Below are 19,314 nucleotides of genomic sequence, written 5' to 3'. Positions count from 1 at the left end.
ATACTTCTGAGTTGACTCTGCATTTTCTGATTGGTCCAATGCTTGCGAGTTCTATGATTGGCCTAAAATTACAGAGTCGCAGTAATTTGGGGGGGGGGGGGGGGTAATTTTTTGCATTCTCTGACTGGCCAAGTACTTCTGAGTTATTTCTATTTTTACATGGGCGGTAAACAGGGCGTTTTCGGGGGGCAATGGAAGCAATTAATTGTTTAGGTGTGATCGACCGGTGCTCTATTCAAATGAATAATGGTGATAATTTTTGTCATCATTCACGCAAACTCTGCAGTAGATCCCATCGTCTCATCTTGGATGCTACATGTAGTGTCCAACATCGGCTGCGTCCGCGTTTGTTTTCCCCTAGGGGTTCAAATGTGACGCCACGATGAAACACCGGCAACCAATACCGACCGCTTTTTTGCTCGGTAGCAGAAAAGCGTTAAGCAATGGCTAAACGAGACACCACCAGAAGCATGTCTGAATCAGCCATGACCCGGCCTTGGTTCAAAGTGACGCACTGTTGACTGCAAGCTCTTCTTCCAACACACAGCTCCCTGCATTATACATCTCCTTGCCCCTGTCACATGGCCTTCTGCCCCCCCCAGGCACAGCCTCCTGCCCTCCCCCCCCCCGCTGCATGCCCTCTTGCTCACCCCGCCACATGGCCTCCTGCCTCCCTGCCACATGGCCTCCTGCCCCCCGCCACACAGCCTCCTGCCCCCTGCTGCATGCCCCCCACTGCACAGCCTCCTGCCCCCACCACACGGCCTCCTGCCCCCCCCCCCCCCCCCCGCCACACAGCTTCCTGCCCCCTGCCCAGAACTTTTTGCTGCCAGAGGCAAACTTGTGAGGGTTCCCCCCCCCCGGATTTGGAAGATTTGGAATGATCGCACCGACAACTTACTCTGCTTCATTTAATGTTCTCACATGACATGCTGCAGCTCAACACAATAGCACACTGGCTGGCTGTGAGTCTGTGACAAACAAACTGCTCACCCTCAGCCCCTCCTCCCCAGAAAGGTACACACAGTACAAAAATGCCACCCCTGAAATCTCTGCGCCTGATGCAAATGTTTCACCTTGCTTCATGAGAGAACCGGCCCCACCCCCGCCACACGTACGCCAGACCACCCCCACCCCCCGCGCCCTCCTGACCTCCACAGGTATGACAATGCCAATGTTTAATCAGCACAAAGCGTGAATCTTCACCTGACGGTTCACTGAGGGATCTGCCGACTAATGTGGTTTTGCGAGACCCGGGGGAATGATAAATCTCCAGGAACACCTGATCACAACAAGAAAGCCGTCACACAGGTGATTAATGGGGGGTTTAAATATCAGGGAATCTCCTGCCGCTCCCATTCAATAATATTTTGACTGGAAGCTGTCCGGAGGGGAGATCTATGGCGTTTCGGGGTCACTGAGCAGCTGGGAACAGCCTGGCTCCTCTGATGGAGCAGGAACATCTACATAGTGATACATCTGCACTTTGCCGTTAATCACATTCTGGTTGATTGGTTTGGTGAAAGGAAGCAGGAAATATGGGCGGCGGCGGCTCATGGAGGATTTGGGCACCCCATAGGCGCTAATGCAGATATCGGCTATTGGGCACTGAAAGCAAGAAATTTGGGCGCCCAATAAATATCTTTTAGAAAATTAGAATGTAATAGTCTTTGAAATTTTTATCATTTTGAGAACAATAGAATGTTATTGTTTTTGAAATTTTTATCATTTTTAAAAATAGGAAAGTTACTTGTTTTGAAATGTATCAATTTGAAAAGTATAAGTTTAGGAAGGGGGGTCTTAGGGTTAGGCATCAGGAAGATGGATTTTAGGGTTAGGTGTCAGGAAGGGCGGTTTTAGGGATACGCATAGGGAAGGAAGGGGTTTTAGGGTTAGGCATCAGGAAGGGGGGTTTTAGGGTTAGGCATCAGGAAGGGGGGTTTTAGGGTTAGGCATCAGGAAGGGGGGGTTTAGGGTTAGGCATCAGGAAGGGGGTGTAGGGTTAGGCATCAGGAAGGGGGGTGTAGGGTTAGGTGTCAGGAAGGGGTGTTTTAGGGTTAGGCATCAGGAAGGGGGGGGTTAGGGTTAGGAGTAGGGAAGGAAGGGGTTTTAGGGTTAGAGGTCAGGAAGGGGAGTTTTAGTATTAGGAATCAGGAAGGGGGGGTCTTAGGGTTAGGCTTCAAGAAGGAGGGACTTAGGGTTAGGCATCAGGAAGGATGGTTTTAGGGTTAGACGCAGGGAAGGAAGGGGTTTTAGGGTTAGAGGTCAGGAAGGGTGGTTTTAGGGACAGGCGTCAGGAAGGGGAGCTTTAGGATTAGGCGTCAGGAAGGGAGATTTTAGGGTTAGGCCTCAAGAAAGGGGGGTTAGAGTTAGGCATCAGGACGGGTGGTTTTAGGGTTAGGCGTCAGGAAGGGGGGTTTTAGGATTAGGCGTCAGGAAGGGGGGTTTTCAGGTTAGACTTCAAGAAGGGGGGAAGTAGAGTTAGGCGCCAGGAAGGGGGATTTTAGGGTTAGGCGACAAGAAGAAGGGCTAGGCATCTGGAAAGTAGGTTTTAGCATTCAGGAAGGGGGGTTTTAAGGTTAGGCGTCAGAGAGAGGGGGGGTTTAAGGTTAGGATTTATGTTGTGTGAGAGTAGGGTTAGGTTTAGTTGTAGTGAAATATTGGTAACATTTACCTATGGATCAGTATGCTTGCTGTATAATATGTGCAATGACGTTTGTATCCTGTGTAGAGAAACTTCAGTTTCAGTTCCTTAAAATTATGTAAGTGGGGTTGATTCACTATAACAAATAGCGTGCCTTATCAGAGTTAACACGCCTTATCAGAGTAGCATAGCGAGTGCTATGAACTTATGCTTGCTAATTGGCAATGACGAGAGCTCCACTCATCCTGCCCTGAGCCCCTGCGGGTCCAATCATTTTAAAGGTTGCCTGTCGCTTGACAGGAAACTTGACACGCAGCCTTTGATTGGGACAATTAGCAAGCATAAGTTCGTAGCGCTCGCTATGCTACTCTGATAAGGCATGTAGACTCTGATAAGATGTATTAACGCTAATAAGGTGTGTTAACTCTGATAAGACACGATAGACATGTGACGTCTTCTTTGGATGTTTGTCATACAATCTAGCTGGGGGTGATCAGTTTCTCGGCTGTGATCGGGGAATCTGCCTCCGGAATCTGGTCAGTAGACTCAGCATTCCTCGATATCTCCGTATCTCCAGGAACTCGCCGCAGCTTCTTGTAGCGACACCCCTCCGCAGGATGTTCCAGCTTGCTTGCGGTTTGCTTTGCTGCTTTTATCTATACTTAAAGTAAAAGGCTTTGTAGTGATTGCATCCAGAAATGCAGAGCAAGTGTCGTCAGCCAGGAGGGGATCAATACCGCGGAGAGTTCTGTGACCACAAACATGCACTCCGTAGTCAGTAGGTGCAGCTAAGAACCTAATGCTGCTCTCTGCTGCAATCATCTCATTCCTGCAGTAAATGGCTGACAGATAGCTGCGTTTCAGTTACACGTCACTGATCATACATGTTCTGCGCACGTCATGTCAGGAAACACTAGACACGCAGGGCCTCGTACTTTTGTGCAGAGCCTGTTTTTATAACTTCGAAGGCTCCTAAATAAATTACTTTTAGGCCCCTTTTAGTACCATAGTTCCCATCTGTCCCTCTTTTGGAGGGACAGTCCCTCTTTCAAGACTGATGTACAGATCTATGTAAACATATGTATCTTTTTCTACAATCTTGTTTAAAGGGGAACTGAAGAGAGAGGTATATGGAGGCTGCCATGTTTAGTTCCTTTTAAGCAATACCAGTTGCCTGGCAGCCCTACTGATCCTCTGCCTCTAATACTATTAGCCATAGCCCCTGAACAAGCATGCAGCAGATCAGGCGTTTCAGACTTTAAAGTCAGATCTGACAAGACTAGCTGCATGCTTGTTTCTAGTGTTATTCAGATACTACCGCAGAGAAATAGACCAGCAGGGCTGCCAGGCAACTGGTATTGATTAAAAGGAAATAAATATGGCAGCCTCTGTATATCTCTTACTTCAGTTCCCCTTTAACTATTTGGGGACCGCCGTAGGTAAATCCTACACTGCACTTGTGGCTGTCTAAAGCCCCCTCTACACCATTCAATTCCATGTGCGATCAATCAAATTCGATTGGATTAAGTTTGATTAGATTGATTAAATCCAACATGTCCGATCGGGATTCGATCGAGCGTGTGATCAATTTGCATTGAAAACTAGCCAAAATCGATCACGCGATTGATCGAATCGCGACATGTCGGATTTAACCGATCTAATCAAATTCAATCCAATCGAATTCAAACAATCGCTCCAGGAATTGAATGGTGTAGAGGGGGCTTAAGCCTGATGCAGCATAGGATTTATGAAGCCTGCCGTTTCCACTCCCAACGCGATCGTGCGCACCCAAGAAGGGAGATTAAGTTGTCATATAACAGCTGACATCACGCTTGGCTCCCGATCACGTGATCATTATGATCGCTGGCCGATCGTAGTGATCACCATTAGAGCAGCAGCAGTAGGAGGGGAAGAAGAGGATCCACTCACCTTCCTGCCGTTCCCCCGGCGATTGTCGCTCCCCTCCGCTCTGGCCGGCATCCCCACTCGCTCTGCGTTAAGTGTCGAGTCCCGGCTTGCTGACATCATCAAGCCGCGACCCGGAACTTAGCGTCGGTACGAGCGAGGATGCTGGCCAGAGCGGAGGGGTCCACAGCTGCTCATCACTGGAGCCTGGGAGGTGAGTAAAGGCTGCTGGCTACAGGGGGTGACTCCCGGGCTACAGGGGGGACACCACGCCCAGCTAGCCCTACCAGGGATCTGGCTGCCTGACCTAGAGTGACCAGATTTTTGTAGGCTCAACCTGGGACGGGGGGAATTGGGGGGGGGGGGGGTGGGGTGCGGGCGGCTGGTGAAAAACATGGGGTAAAAAATGTGTGGCCATGACATTCTATGGGCGGAGCTAACGTAATGATGCAACAGCGAGGCATAAGAAAGCAGTGTTTACGCCGTGATGTGGTCAAACGTGGATTCACATCATAGGTGTGCAGAAACTGTGTGATGCTATTTAATAGTATGCCATAACCCCAAAGCAGCAAACACAGCCAACTATGACCATTAACCACCCTGGCGTTCTGATTAAATCGCCAGGGTGGCTGCGGGAGGGTTTTTTTTAAATAAAAAAAAAACTATTTCATGCAGCCAACTGAAAGTTGGCTGCATGAAAGCCCACTAGAGGGCGCTCCGGAGGCGTTCTTCCGATCGCCTCCTGCGGCCAGAAGTAACACGGAAGGCCGCAATAAGCGGCCTTCCGTGTTTCGCTTACCTCGTCGCCATGGCGACAAGCGGAGTGACGTCATGGACGTCAGCCGACGTCCTGACGTCAGCCGCCTCCGATCCAGCCCTTAGCGCTGGCCGGAACTGTTTGTTCCGGCTACGCTGGGCTCGGGCGGCTGGGGGGGACCCTCTTTCGCCGCTGCACGCGGCGGATCGCCGCGCTGCAGCGGCGATCAGGCAGCACACGCGGCTGGCAAAGTGCCGGCTGCGTGTGCTGCTTTTTATTTGGTGAAAATCTGCCCAGCAGGGCCTGAGCGGCAGCCTCTGGCGGTGTTGGACGAGCTGAGCTCGTCCAGACCGCTCAGCTGGTTAAATAATAAATGCAGCAACAGTTACCCCAGACACCACAAAATAAACGCAATGGGCAACATTTCAGCACAAAATAAACGCATTGCGGGCAACATGTCAGCATAAAATAAACGCAATGGGGGCAAACATGTCAGTACAAAATAAACGCAATGGGGGCAAACATGTCAGTACAAAATAAACGCACTGCGGGCAAACATGTCAGTGCAAGATAAACGCACTGTGGGCAAACATGTCAGTACAAGATAAGCGCACTGCGGGCCAATATGTCAGTACAAGATAAACGCACTGCGGGCCAACATGTCAGTACAAGATAAACGCACTGCGGGCAAACATGTCAGTACAAGATAAACGCACTGCGGGCAAACATGTCAGTACAAGATAAACGCACTGCGGGCAAACATTTCAGTACAAGATAAACGCACTGCGGGCAAACATGTCAGTACAAGATAAACGCACTGCGGGCAAACATGTCAGTGCAAGATAAACGCACTGTGGGCAAACATGTCAGTACAAGATAAACGCACTGCGGGCAAACATGTCAGTACAAGATAAACGCACTGCGGGCAAACATGTCAGTACAAGATAAGCGCACTGCGGGCCAACATGTCAGTACAAGATAAACGCACTGCGGGCAAACATGTCAGTACAAGATAAGCGCACTGCGGGCCAACATGTCAGTACAAGATAAACGCACTGCGGGCAAACATGTCAGTACAAGATAAACGCACTGCGGACAAACATGTCAGTACAAGATAAACGCACTGCGGGCAAACATGGCAGTACAAGATAAACGCACTGCGGGCAAACATGGCAGTACAAAATGAACACAATTTGGGCAAACATGTCAGTACAAGATAAACGCACTGCGGGCAAACATGTCAGTACAAGATAAGCGCACTGCGGGCAAACATGTCAGTACAAGATAAACGCACTGCGGGCAAACATGTCAGTACAAGATAAACGCACTGCGGGCAAACATGTCAGTACAAGATAAACGCACTGCGGGCAAACATGTCAGTACAAGATAAACGCACTGCGGGCAAACATGTCAGTACAAGATAAACGCAATGCGGGCAAACATGTCAGTACAAGATAAACGCACTGCGGGCAAACATGTCAGTACAAGATAAACGCAATTTGGGCAAATATGTCAGTACAAAATGTACACAATTTGGGCAAATATGTCAGTACAAAATGTACACAATGTGGGCAAACACTTCATTGCATTTACTCACCTGGCAGAAGACGTCCCCTCACGCAGCCGGCCTCTGGTGCCTCAGGTGCAGCTCCCCCTGGCCTGGATGATCTTCAATCTCCCGCTCAGCCGCTCTCACAGGCAGAGCAGGGCTACGGCAAGATGGCGTCCGGAGGCGGAGCCCTGTACTGGAGACAAATAGTCTCCAATACAGGGCTCCGCCTCCGGACGCCATCTTCCCGTAGCCCTGCTCTGCCTGTGCCTGCCGGAGGAGAACATTGCAGGCTGGAGCGGGGCTGCGGGGAATGAACTAGCGCAGCGTCTAGTAGACGCTGCGGCTAGTTCATTGTACGGTGGCCAGAGTCCCGAGGCCGGGACGCCCCGCTGCTAAAAGCGGGACGTTTCTCGGGACCTCATGCAGCCTGGGACAGCGCCCCCCAAAGGCGGGACGCGTCCCGGGTAAAGCGGGACGTATGGTCACCGTACCTGACCCCCCCCAAACACGACCCACCCCCATGCAAAATAGCTTGGTCCTTAAGGGGGGTTAGACGGCCGGTCCCAAAAGGGTTTATTGACTATAAACGTTATTCTCACCTTTTAAATTGATTTATTATAATCAAATGTTTATAAGAAGGTAAATGAACCAGGATAGAAAGGACCAGTGTGGTTTGAATTAAAAAACAACATAATTTTTCTTATGAAATCTTTATGGTATGCGTGACTAGGGGTGTGACCGGGGCATGGTCAGTGGTGTGGCAGGGGCGTGGCTTAAGTGTCCCTCTTTCTTATCTCAAAAAGTTGGGAGGTATGCCCCTTTACACCTGTAGGTGTAACCTGCAATGCATTACCCTATTTTACTACAAGTGGCCGCAAAAGCAATGAAAGTCTACGGAAACTTTCACACCTATTGCTGACCGTTGCGGTGTGCTGGAAGTCTCCAATCCGGCGCAAGGGCTGCAGTGCGTTACCGCAAGCACTGCACATAACGCACAGTGCTTGGGGTAATGAAAGTCTATGGGAGACGCAGTAAGTGTAAACGTCTGAGCACTGTGTGTTGCCGTGCTCATTCATGGACCGACGGGAATCAGAGACCCCCCATTAAATGTTATTAAACAATATGGTCCACAAATAAGATGGTGTTTCTGATTTTGGCCCCTTATGTGATTAAAGTAAATGTAATGCCAGCAAAAAAAAGGTCAGATACTTACATATGAACAGGGAGGGCTCTGGATCCTATAGGGCCTTCCCTGTCTTCTCTTGTACCCCTCCTTCCAGTGTTGTCACCCTCGTTGTGTGTGCTCGACCAGTCAGACTAATACACGCCTGTGAGCCCTCGGGATGCTTCAGAAGCTCTCGTGTTCCAGAGTGCTTCCGAAGATGAGCAGCTCCGTACTGTGCATGCGGGAGCGCGCACTCGTGCATGCGCTTTATGGAGCCCCCCGCCTTTGGAAGTACTCTGGCAAGTGGCAAATTAAACTTGGGTGGAATGAGGGGTACAAGACATAGTATCGAAGTATCTGACTTTTTTGGGGAAGGGGAAGGTGGCTTTACACTCAGTGAAGTGAACCCGAGGTAAAAATAAACAGATGAGATAAAGAAAAATTATAATTATCCTCCACTCCTAAAAATGACCTTTTTTTTAGTTATCGCATGGTTTTATTTTACATTGACACATTTACAAAGTAGGTTGAATGTTTTACTGTCTATAATCAGCGGCAGCCTATTAAGTGTCCCAGAGTGAGAAAAAGGTCAATAGTTCATGTATTTTATCTCTCCCTGCCCTCAGACGTTGTATTCTGCCAGGAAAACTGTAATGGCTGTAATTTGCTTATCAGTGGTATTGACTATATTCCCGACAAGACAGAAGCTGTCACTTCCATGCCTAGAAATTAACTCTTTCAGGGAGCAAAATAAAGCTGTAACGATTGTATAATGTATTGGTGTAGCAACACAGACGTCTGATTATTGTGTGATCTGCAGAATCACCAATAATGCAGACTCTATAGCTGATTATGTGGTGATCTGCAGTATCACCAATAATGCAAGTATAGAAAGCAGTGATGTAGTGACAATAGTGTTTGGTGCAACAGTAGAGGGTAGATCTCACCAGAGGGGCTGGAGAGAACTACCAGAGGAAATGGCAGATAGTTTGACTAAACCTCACCAGTGGAGCTAGTGGGTACTATCTGCAACCAATCTGTGCTAGGCCCCACCAGAGGAGCTGGAGGGTACTAGCCAAGATAGAAGCTGGGTAACTAGGAGCCCACACCAGAGGGGCTGGTGAGCGCTATCAGCAACAGTAACTAAATAGTAGCTAGACCCCACCAGAGGAGCTGGTGGGTACTACCAACAATAGTAACTAGATAGTTTAGCTAGACCTCACCAGAGGAGCTGGTGGGTACTAGCAACAATAGTAACTAGATAGTTTAGCTAGACCTCACCAGAGGAGCTGGTGAGTACTATCAATGATAATAACTAGATAGTTTAGCTAGACCTCACCAGAGGAGCTGGTGGGTACTATCAGAGCACCTCTCCAGTGACAAGGGCTCACTGGAGAGTAGAAGGGTCAGACAGGCAAGGTTCAGCAACAGAGAGGCAGGTGCAGTACAAAATCAGAAGGCAAGAGAATAGTAATGATTCAGGCAGAGGTTCGGCAACTTAGATCAGATGGGCAGAAGTACAGAAACGTAGAGCAGAATCAGATTCAGAGATATGCTAGAGTCGTACGTACACAGAGTATCAATAATACAATAAGGCAATAATCCTAGTCTTGTGTGAAATCCCTGGTTTCCTCCCAGATCAGGGGTCGGCAACCCGCGGCTCCGGAGCCGCATGCGGCTCTTTTCCACCTTCGCCGCGGCTCCGGTGTCAGTGGCTGACTGGCTGCGGCGCACGTGTGACGCGTGTGCTGTCGCTGGCCGGCAGCCTATCAAAGAGGCCGCCGGACCAGTGCAGTGCAGGGCTTTGGGCGGCCATTTTCCCGTAGCCCTGCAGTGTAATGCAGGCAGGCAGGACGTGACGTAGGAGGATCGTGGGAGTTGCGCGCCACAAGGTCGGGACCGGAGGTCGGGACAGGAGGACATCGTGACAGGAGGTCTCCTGACTAGGTGAGTAAATGTTTTTTTTTCTTCAGATCTGCTAATGAGCTGTGCATATGGGGGTCATATCTGCTAACGATCTGTGCGTATGGGGATCATATCTGCTAACGAGCTGTGCATATGGGGGTCATGTCTGCTAACCATCTGTGCATATGGGGGTCATATCTGCTAACGATTTGTGCATATGGGGGTCATATCTGCTAACGATTTGTGCATATGGTTTTGCGGCTCCCAGTTTTATTCTCTTTTCGGAAACGGGTCCAAGTGGCTCTTTATGTCTTAAAGGTTGCAGACCCCTGTCCCAGATCAAAACACACCGGAGATATCCACATGCACGGCAGGTTTCAAAAGGGACACATGGAAAGTTTTGACACCTCTCATGCTGAGCAGAAGTGCAACCACATAGGTCACGTTATTGACTTTCTTGGATACAGAGTATGGCCCTATAAATTTAGGACCCAATTTAACAGAAGGTTTCTCTCCTGAAAAGGGGAGAATCCCGAGGAAGCGCACTTCAAATTATTGTGGGCAAATTCTGCGAAGGGCAGAAATTTGACCCAATCCATCCGAGCCTCTGCCACGTAACACCTAAGAAATTGCTCTAGAGCCTGATTAACCCTTTCGGTCTGCCCGTTTGTCTGTGGGTGGTAGCCGGAGGAAAATGATAGATTCATACCCAAATGATGACAAAAGGCCTTCCAAAATCTGGAAACGAACTGGACTCCCCTATCTGACACCACATTCTCTGGAATCCCATGTAATCCAAAAATGTGGTGGATGAAGAGCTCCGCCAATTCCTGTGCAGTGGGGAGTCCGTCCAAGGGAATGAAATGGGCCATCTTGCTGAACCTATGGGTACACTTTAAGTTTGACGCCCCTCCTGCTCTAATGGATACAGATAACCTGGGTCATTTGTTTTTGAAACCTCCTTTTATATCAGCCGACTTGTAATTTCTGATTGTCTTTCCTTTAAATACTTTGAGGCCGTAAGCAGATTTAGAGGAGAAGTGGAAAATAATTCCAGGGAGACGCGATATGGAAGAGGAGTGTGCGGCCTTTCTGAAGCGCTGTGTTAAATCGCTAATGGCTTCCCCATATAGACTCGACTTTTTCCAGACACAAAGCCAGTGTAATCCCCAGCGATCTATCTACCTGGGAAAGAGATCAGTAATATCCTCGCAGATAAGAGTGCCAAGCATCGAGTGCGAACCGCCAGCACGCCGGCAAAGTAATTACCCAGCAAAATGAGAATACAGCTCAATAACATAAATCAGTATTTGCGTCTGAACGCAGGGGAGGCGGAGGGGGTGCCGGAAGCCTGGAGGGGGTGGGGGGGGGGGGGCACTGGCATTGCTAAGAATAGGATGGAGGATTCCCACATCATTCTGGGGGTGAGAGATGGGGAGGGAAGACACGAAGGAATGACAGGAGAAAGGAAGAGGAAAAAGAAAACATAAAAGAAAAGAAATGGAAATAAGGAATAAGAGAAAACATTGAAATAAGGAATAAGAGAAAACATTACAGAAAAGAAATCGAAGGGAAGTATAAAAGAAAGGGAAGGATTGGCAGAGGAATGGAGAGGAGGGAGGATGGAATGGAGAGGAGGGAGGATGGAAGAAGTAAGAAAAAAAGAAGAGGAGGCCAAAAGGATTGGTAGAGTAAGTTGGGGGAGGGCAAGAGAGAGGATGGCAGAGGTTAGGAAGAGAGTACAGAAGGCTAGAAGTATTGGCAGAGGAGAGAGAGGGGGTGGGACAAAGGATGGATGTTAGGAAGGAAGGGAGAAAAGAAGGCTAGAAGGGTTGGCAGAGGAGAGGTGGTGGTGGTGGTGGTGGTGGTGGGGGGGGGGGGGGGGGGCGGCTGACGACAAAGGATGGAAGAGGTTAGGAAGGAAGAAGAGAAGGCTAGAAGGGTTGGCAGAGGAGAGGTGGTTGGGCGGGGGACAAAGGATGGAAGAGGTTAGAGAGAGAGAACAGAAGGCTAGAAGGATTGGCAGGTGAGAGAGAGGGGGTGGGACAAAGGATGGATGTTAGGAAGGAAGAAAGAAGAGAAGGCTAGAAGGGTTCGCAGAGGAGAGGTGGTGGGGGGGCACAGGATGGAAGAGGTTAGGAAGGAAGGAAGAAGAAAAGTAGAGAAGGGAGGAGGAAAGAAGGCTAGAAGGGTTGGTGGGGGAGGGGGTGGGAAGGAGGGTGGGTCAAAGGATGGAAGAGGTTAGGAAGGAAAAAAAAAGAAGGCTTAAAGGGTGTGTGTGTGTGTGTGTGTGTGTGTGTGTGGGGGGGGGGGGGGCAGAACAAAGGATGGCAGAAGTTAGGAAGGAAGGAATGGAAGAAGAAAAGAAGGTAGATAGAAGAAAAGGCTAGAATGGTTGGCAGGGGAGGAAGAGGCAGGACAACTGGTGGAAGAGGTAAGGAAGGAAGAACAGAAGGAAGGAAGGAGACAAGGCTAGAAGAATTGATGGAGGAGGGGTGGCTGGACAAAGGATGGAACAGGTTAGGAAGGAGGGAAGGAAAAATAGAAAGATTAGGGAGTTGGAGAGTGGAAGGAGTGAGAAGGAAATTGACGGAATGAAGAAAAGACAAGGAGACGGGGAAGGAGGTGTTGGGGGGCAAGGGATTGATCTAGAGAAATACTGGAGACATGATAGTTGATTACCTTAAAATCTAGACTCTGTAGGGGTCAATTTTAAATAGAAAGTGCCATGATGGATATTTTCCTTATCGGTTGCCAACATACACATGTAAAACCCCAACCCTGCTATTCAGATGACACTGAACACAGGAAACAGAAGGTCCATGGTATCGGGAGACATCCTTGGTGAACCACTAGGGGGTCTTAAAGAGAACCAGAGACGAAGCACCCTCATGTATTTTATTACATTTATCAGTGGGAACATGACAGTAAACACCTACCCTGCTTTTAGTTTAAATCTTCCCTGCTTAATCTGTCTATAATCAGCTGTGATAAGAATCCCTGACTAAGTCAGTCGAGGTTTGACCTGGAATCATTATAGCTGAGTCACTCTTTTGTGGAGTCTTTTCAAGCCCAAGCCTGCCACCTCCTGGCTCAGATTTCCTGCTTTACATACTGAGAGCTCTGATGACATGGGAGGGGCTGCTGCTGCAGGAAAAATCTCTGTCTAACAGACAAGTGTGATCTGTGTGCTCTGTCTGTGCAGCCTGTCATCATTATTATCTACTGTATGCAGTTTCATTACTATGAGAGACACTTCCTACAGGCAGCCACACAGCATTCCAGAATATGAAGTTGAAAGCACACAGATGAAATGCTGCAGCAGCAGCCCTGGTTGTCTATAGTCTCATATAGCCTAGACAGCACATCCAGAACACCTCATAACCTGGAAGCAAAGGGATATGAGCCAGCGGCCATATTGGATGTTTCCTGGAGCAATAATGGATAAAAAGCACTCAAAAAGGCACACCAGAGTGGCGAAATTATCGGGTAGAGCATTTATTCTTTACAAGCTATCAACTGATATGTTTATTTTGTGTGAATCGTTCATCTCTGGTTCCCTTTAAAGAAACTCAAACCTCACTTTGCAAAAAAATAAATCTTTATGTTTTGCCTCTGTCCGCTTCCTGGCGAGACCGACGTGAAAAGTAAACGTAAAGCTGATGATCCCCCCGAGAATGGCTGTTACTGCATTTATAGAATCTCATATGGGTTTTACGTGTCTGTGGAGACTCAGAGGCCCTGTGAAGCCATAAACCGGCCTGTAATCCGCTAATAGCGTTTCCCTCTGTCATGTCTCCATTATTGGACACATTGTAATGTCGCAGCTTCCTTTATGTTCAGCTGAATGTCTCTCAGTTCCATTCTTTGTACCTCATCACTGTGCATGTGCGAGTCAATTCCGGGAAAGGACAACTAGAGTTTCCTGTTCTACGTATGTAATATAATTCAAGCCGATCTATCTCACTTTCCTTTCTCTCCCCCCATCTAACTTACCCCTCCCCCATTCCCTAACACTAATTTGTGCACCTCCCCCCCTTGGCGGCATAACGATGGTCTACCAAGCGATTGTTAAGCAGAAGTTACAAGCAGAGGAATTGGAAGTAGTACGAAGGCTTTGAATGGAATGATCATTCATCATTATTCGATACCTGTGATTTCTACCCAATATTAGTGATTATTGTCCGAATGGATCCATCAGGCTGAATCAGTTGATAATAACCGTGGTTTATCAGGGTTGTTCAGTGCTAATTTGCAATGAAATTTTATCAATTATCATTTGTCGGTCATTCACCATTCATGCAGGATTTCTCAAGAGCCGTCCCCACCTTTAGGAACTCCCTTCCACCGCACAATAAGACTTGCCCCCTCTTTTAACACATTCAAGCAAGCCCTCAAAACCCACATCTTCAAGATGGCCTACCCACCCCCTACCACACAATGGGCTCGATTGACAAAGCGGTGCTAACCTAGTTAGCACCGCCTAAAGGCTTTGGGCGTGCTAACTAGGGTGCTAAGTGGTTAGCACGCACAAAGCTTTAAGAAATCGCACGCAAATTACGCGCATAAAGGTTTACTGTGCGCATAAAGGTTTACGCGCGTAAAGTTTTGCACGCATAACTTTGCGCGCGATGCGGTTCGCACCCAAATTAGTGCGCGAAAACCTCTTTTAGGCGTGCTAAGGGGCTTTTCCAAGGCGTGCTAACAGTTAGCACCGCTTTGTGAAATAAGCCCATTAACTATCTGCTGAATATTTATTCTACCGCCCTACATAGGGTGTCCATCCCCCCTCCTCTTAGATTGTAAGCCTCTGCCAGGGTCCTCCCTTCCCTAGTGAATTCTACATGATCGTGTGCTCCTTTCCTATGACAGCCTCATACTTGTATTGCTGGGCCTACCTAACCAGCCCAAATCACATGATCATGTATCTTGTACTCTCTCACTTCCCTAGTGTATTCTACATGACCGTGTGCTGCTTTCCTATGACAGCCTCATACTTGTATTACTGGACCTACCTAACCAGCCCCAATCACATGATCATGTATCTTGTACCCTTCCCTTCCCTAGTGTATTCTACATGATCATGTGCTCCTTTCCTATGACAGCCTGTACTTGTATTACTGGACCTACCTAACCAGCCCAAATCACATGATCATGCATCTTGTACCCTCTCCCTTCCCTAGTGTAATATACATGATCATGTGCTCCTTTCCTATGACAGCCTCGTACTTGTATTACTGAGCCTACCTAACCAGCCCAAATCACATGATCATGTATCTTGTACCATCTCCCTTCCCTAGTGAATTCTACATGATCATGTGCTCCTTTCCTATGACAGCCTGTACTTGTATTACTGGACCTACCTAACCAGCCCAAATCACATGATCATGTATCTTGTACCCTCTTCCTTCCCTAGTGTATTCTACATGATCGTGTGCTCCTTTCCTATGACTGCCTCATACTTGTATTACTGGACCTACCTAACCAGCCCAAATCACATGATCATGTATCTTGTACCCTCTCCCTTCTCTAGTGTATTCTACATGATTGTGTGCTCCTTTCCTATGACTGCCTTGTACTTGTATTACTGGACCTACCTAACCAGCCCAAATCACATGATCATGTATCTTGTACCCTCTCCCTTCCCTAGTGAATTCTACATGGTCGTGTGCTCCTTTCCTATGACAGCCTCATACTTGTATTACTGGACCTACCTAACCAGCCCCAAATCACATGATCATATATGTTGTACTGATTCCCTTGTACAGCTTTGTCCTATGTTGATTAACCTTGTTATGTGTTACGCCTGTCTTCCTTTGTACCATTATAAGTATTTATTTGTCCTGCGTAATATGATGGCACTTTACAAATACAATAATTAATTTGTTTTCCAACTGCTTCAATTAAGCAAGTGTACAAGACTTAAAGGGATACTGTAGGGGGGTCGGGGGAAAATGAGCTGAACTTACCCGGGGCTTCTAATGGTCCCCCGCAGACATTCTGTGCCCGCGCAGCCACTCCCCGATGCTCCGGCCCCGCCTCCGGTTCACTTCTGGAATTTCTGACTTTAAAGTCAGAAAACCACTGCGCCTGCGTTGCCGTGTCCTCGATCCCGCTGATGTCATCAAGAGCGCACAGCGCAGGCCCAGTATGGTCTGTGTCTGCGCAGTACACTCCTGGTGACATCAGCGGGAGCGAGGACACGGCAACGCAGGCGCAGTGGTTTTCTGACTTTAAAGTCAGAAATTCCAGAAGTGAGCCGGAGGCGGGGCCGGAGCATCGGGGAGTGGCTGCGCGGGCACAGGATGTCTGCGGGGGACCATTAGAAGCCCCGGGTAAGTTCAGCTCATTTTCCCCCGACCCCCTACAGTATTCCTTTAAAGCATAACTTAGCCCAAACACAATTTAATAACAGGGGGAGCACTAGCAGGCATGTGTAGTGGGCTCTTTTCATGCCTAACGCTCCCCCCCCCCTTCTCCTTCGTCCCCCTCCATTAGGTAAGTTCCACACTACTCCGTTTACAGATCGCATCTGTTTGAAGCGGATCTGGTTTGGTATTTTTTTTTTTGTCCTCCTTTTTTAACTTTTTAAATATGTTTAGAGCATACGTTTCCAGTCTGTGGAAACGTATGCCCAGGGGAGGGCGCCGAACTGGAGGGGAAGAAGCCAGGACGGGGGTGACAGCGGTCGGTCCCCCATCCCCGCTACCCCTCCAGCTATTTGTGCAAAACTTGTTAAAATGTAAAGCATGCGGCGAGCGGGGAGCTTACCTTCTCTCCTTGCGTTCCACCGCTCGCTGCTCGACTTCCTGCAATGTTGCCCTCTATACTTCGGAGGGCAGCATTGCAGGAACTGACGTGGCGAGTGGAGGAAGTGGAGAGAAGGTAAGCTCCCCACTCGCCGCATACTTTACATTTTAACACCTTTTGCACAAATAGCTGGAGGGGGAGCGGGGGACGCAGGTGAGGGTAGGGGAAAACCCCTCCCTGATGACCGCTGTTACCCCCGTCCTGGCTGCTTCCCCTACGGCATGGTGGCCCCCTCCCCACCCACAGGCTGTGAGACAGAAACGGATCCCTTTCTGTGTCCAAAACTGCCTGCAAAGAGGGGGATTTATTTTTACATTGCCCTTCACTACCCCTCCTGTATGCGGGAGCGATCACGGTCCGGGAAAATGCTGCAAATCTGGACCGTCCATTCAGGTTTTTAAAATGGATCAACCTGAACGCAGACTGATCCGTTTTTAATTTTTTTTTGCGCTACGGTATCCTTTAAAGGACACCCGATGCAAAAATAAACTAATTAAATAAATTATTTTATCTATCTTCCTTCTCGTAAAGATGACTTTTTAAAATGTTCCACAGTTTTATTTTATGTACTTTTTAAGTTTTAACTGTTTTATTGTTTTTGCTCATTGACTCATTCATTGAAGTATGCCAGAGCTAAAATCTATGAACTATCAACCCTTTATATCTCTTTCCTGCTCTCAGAAGCCATTTTCTGCTAGGAAAGTGTTTTATAGTTGGAATTTCTTATCAGTAAGGGTCACACTGTAGTCACTTCCTGTCTGAGTCATGACTGAGTCAGCCACTTACATACCTGATATTTAACTCTTTCAGGCAGAGAAAGAAAAAAAAGGAACACAACATAGCTATTTGTGTGCTAGGCACTGTACATACCTATGTCTATCTCATCATGTCACATATCACTTCGGGTATCCTTTAAGAATCTGTACGTTTATCTCTCCTGCATCAGCAGGTCATCCATCGCTTTCTGGGTACATGGTCCCTCAAAAAAAAAGACAATAAAAGTTTTATACATACCGGGGGCTTTCTCCAGCCCCCTACGCACAAATCGTTCTGGTAGCAGCCCTGTTCTCCGTGGACAGTCGGGTGTACTGCGCATGTGCAGCATGGCTGCGCGCTCCTGTCGCCAGGAGTGAGGCGGGGAAGCGGGCTTGGCCACACTGTGCCTGTGCCAACTGGCCGCGTAGAATGGGTCTGCTACCCGAGCGTCTAGGAGGATATTGACGCTGACGAGGGAGCGATCTGCGCGGAGCGGGCTGGAGGAAGCCCCAGGTATGTATAAAACTTTTATTCCACCTCGTTTTAGGCTCAAAAATATTTTGTTACATTTTTGTCCTACATTTTCACTTGATGACAGATAATGCCTGCCTTTGTTACTTGTTTTTATTTTCCTGTTTCTCTCTTGTCCTCAGAAGCCGGTTCTGTACACATCGCGGCGTTATTTCATTCCCTGCCAATTAATTCCAGGAATAATGTGGAAGCGAGATGTACTCATTATTATCCCGGATCTGGGCTGCTGGTGGCGGTCTATTCCCAGGGCAGCTCGGATTAGTCACCGATACTTTCGCTTACTCTCTCCTCCCCTGACAAACGCTGAGATCACGACGATTACTGGCGGCAGAACGCCTCCCGCGTCTGGGGAGGGACTTTATAACCGGAAGAAGAGGCGTGAGATGGGGAGAGTAATGCCGCGTAATGCAGATTGATAGGATGTTCCTTACACAGAGAATTAGACTATTAAACTGTTGTAGCGGATGACACAGATGTGACGCTTTAGAGATTAGTGCTGATTTAAAGAGGACCTATTGTAAAAATAACTTGATGGATAAAATTGCTAAAGCCTTGTACACATGCATGACTTAAAGGATACCTTACTAATTTAAAAACGGGCCAGGCGTGCTCTGTGCATGTGCACTACATAGTTGTGACATAGTGCGCATGTGTAGGGCGCTCCCATCAGTGGGCGCATGAGCAAGAACGCCTGTCACCAACGCAGCTCCTGCGCAGTCATCCGCGGCTACCCTGACCCGGAAGTCTGTTCAGGGGATCAGTATGTGGTAACGGAGGGGGGTGGACAGTGGCGTAGCTAAGGAGCTGTGGGCCTCGATGCAAGTTTTACAATGGGGCCCCTCAAGCACTCTATACATAACAATTAATACGGCGCACCAAAACCTGCCAATGGCAACTACAGTGTCAGAGGTGCAAGAAGGGGATGGGAAACAGCTTGTTACTGATTACCACTATTCAAAGTATCTATAAGTGATTATTATAAGCACAGGACCACTGGAGAGCTAATAATGTAGTTGAGGGAGGCCCTTTCGGGGCCCCCCTGGCCCAAGGGCCCCGATGCGGTTGCAACCTCTGCAACCCCTATTACTACGCCCCTGGGGATGGAGGAGAATGGGGGGAGCGGTGAGCATGAGGAGAGCCCACTAAACATGCCTGCTGCCCCCGTTTTTAAGTTGGTTTTGCCGATAATGACGATAATCAGGCGTGTGTACGACAGCTGGCGTCCTCCAAGTGATCCACTGGACGGATCTAGTCACCCTCAGCTATGCCAGTCCCCTGCCAAACCCATA

General features: G+C 48.4%; 1 long non-coding RNA gene across 1 annotated transcript in view; it reads left to right on the top strand.

Annotated features, from left to right (window-relative positions):
- The window catches only part of LOC137545131 (uncharacterized), a 41,107-nt gene that overhangs the window by 4,817 nt on the left and 16,976 nt on the right, over window positions 1–19,314 (top strand). The window lies entirely within an intron of this gene.

This window comes from Hyperolius riggenbachi, chromosome 2, assembly GCF_040937935.1.
Source record: "Hyperolius riggenbachi isolate aHypRig1 chromosome 2, aHypRig1.pri, whole genome shotgun sequence".
Classification (NCBI taxonomy): Eukaryota; Metazoa; Chordata; class Amphibia; order Anura; family Hyperoliidae; genus Hyperolius; species Hyperolius riggenbachi.
This window is presented reverse-complemented; position numbering and strand designations above follow the sequence as displayed.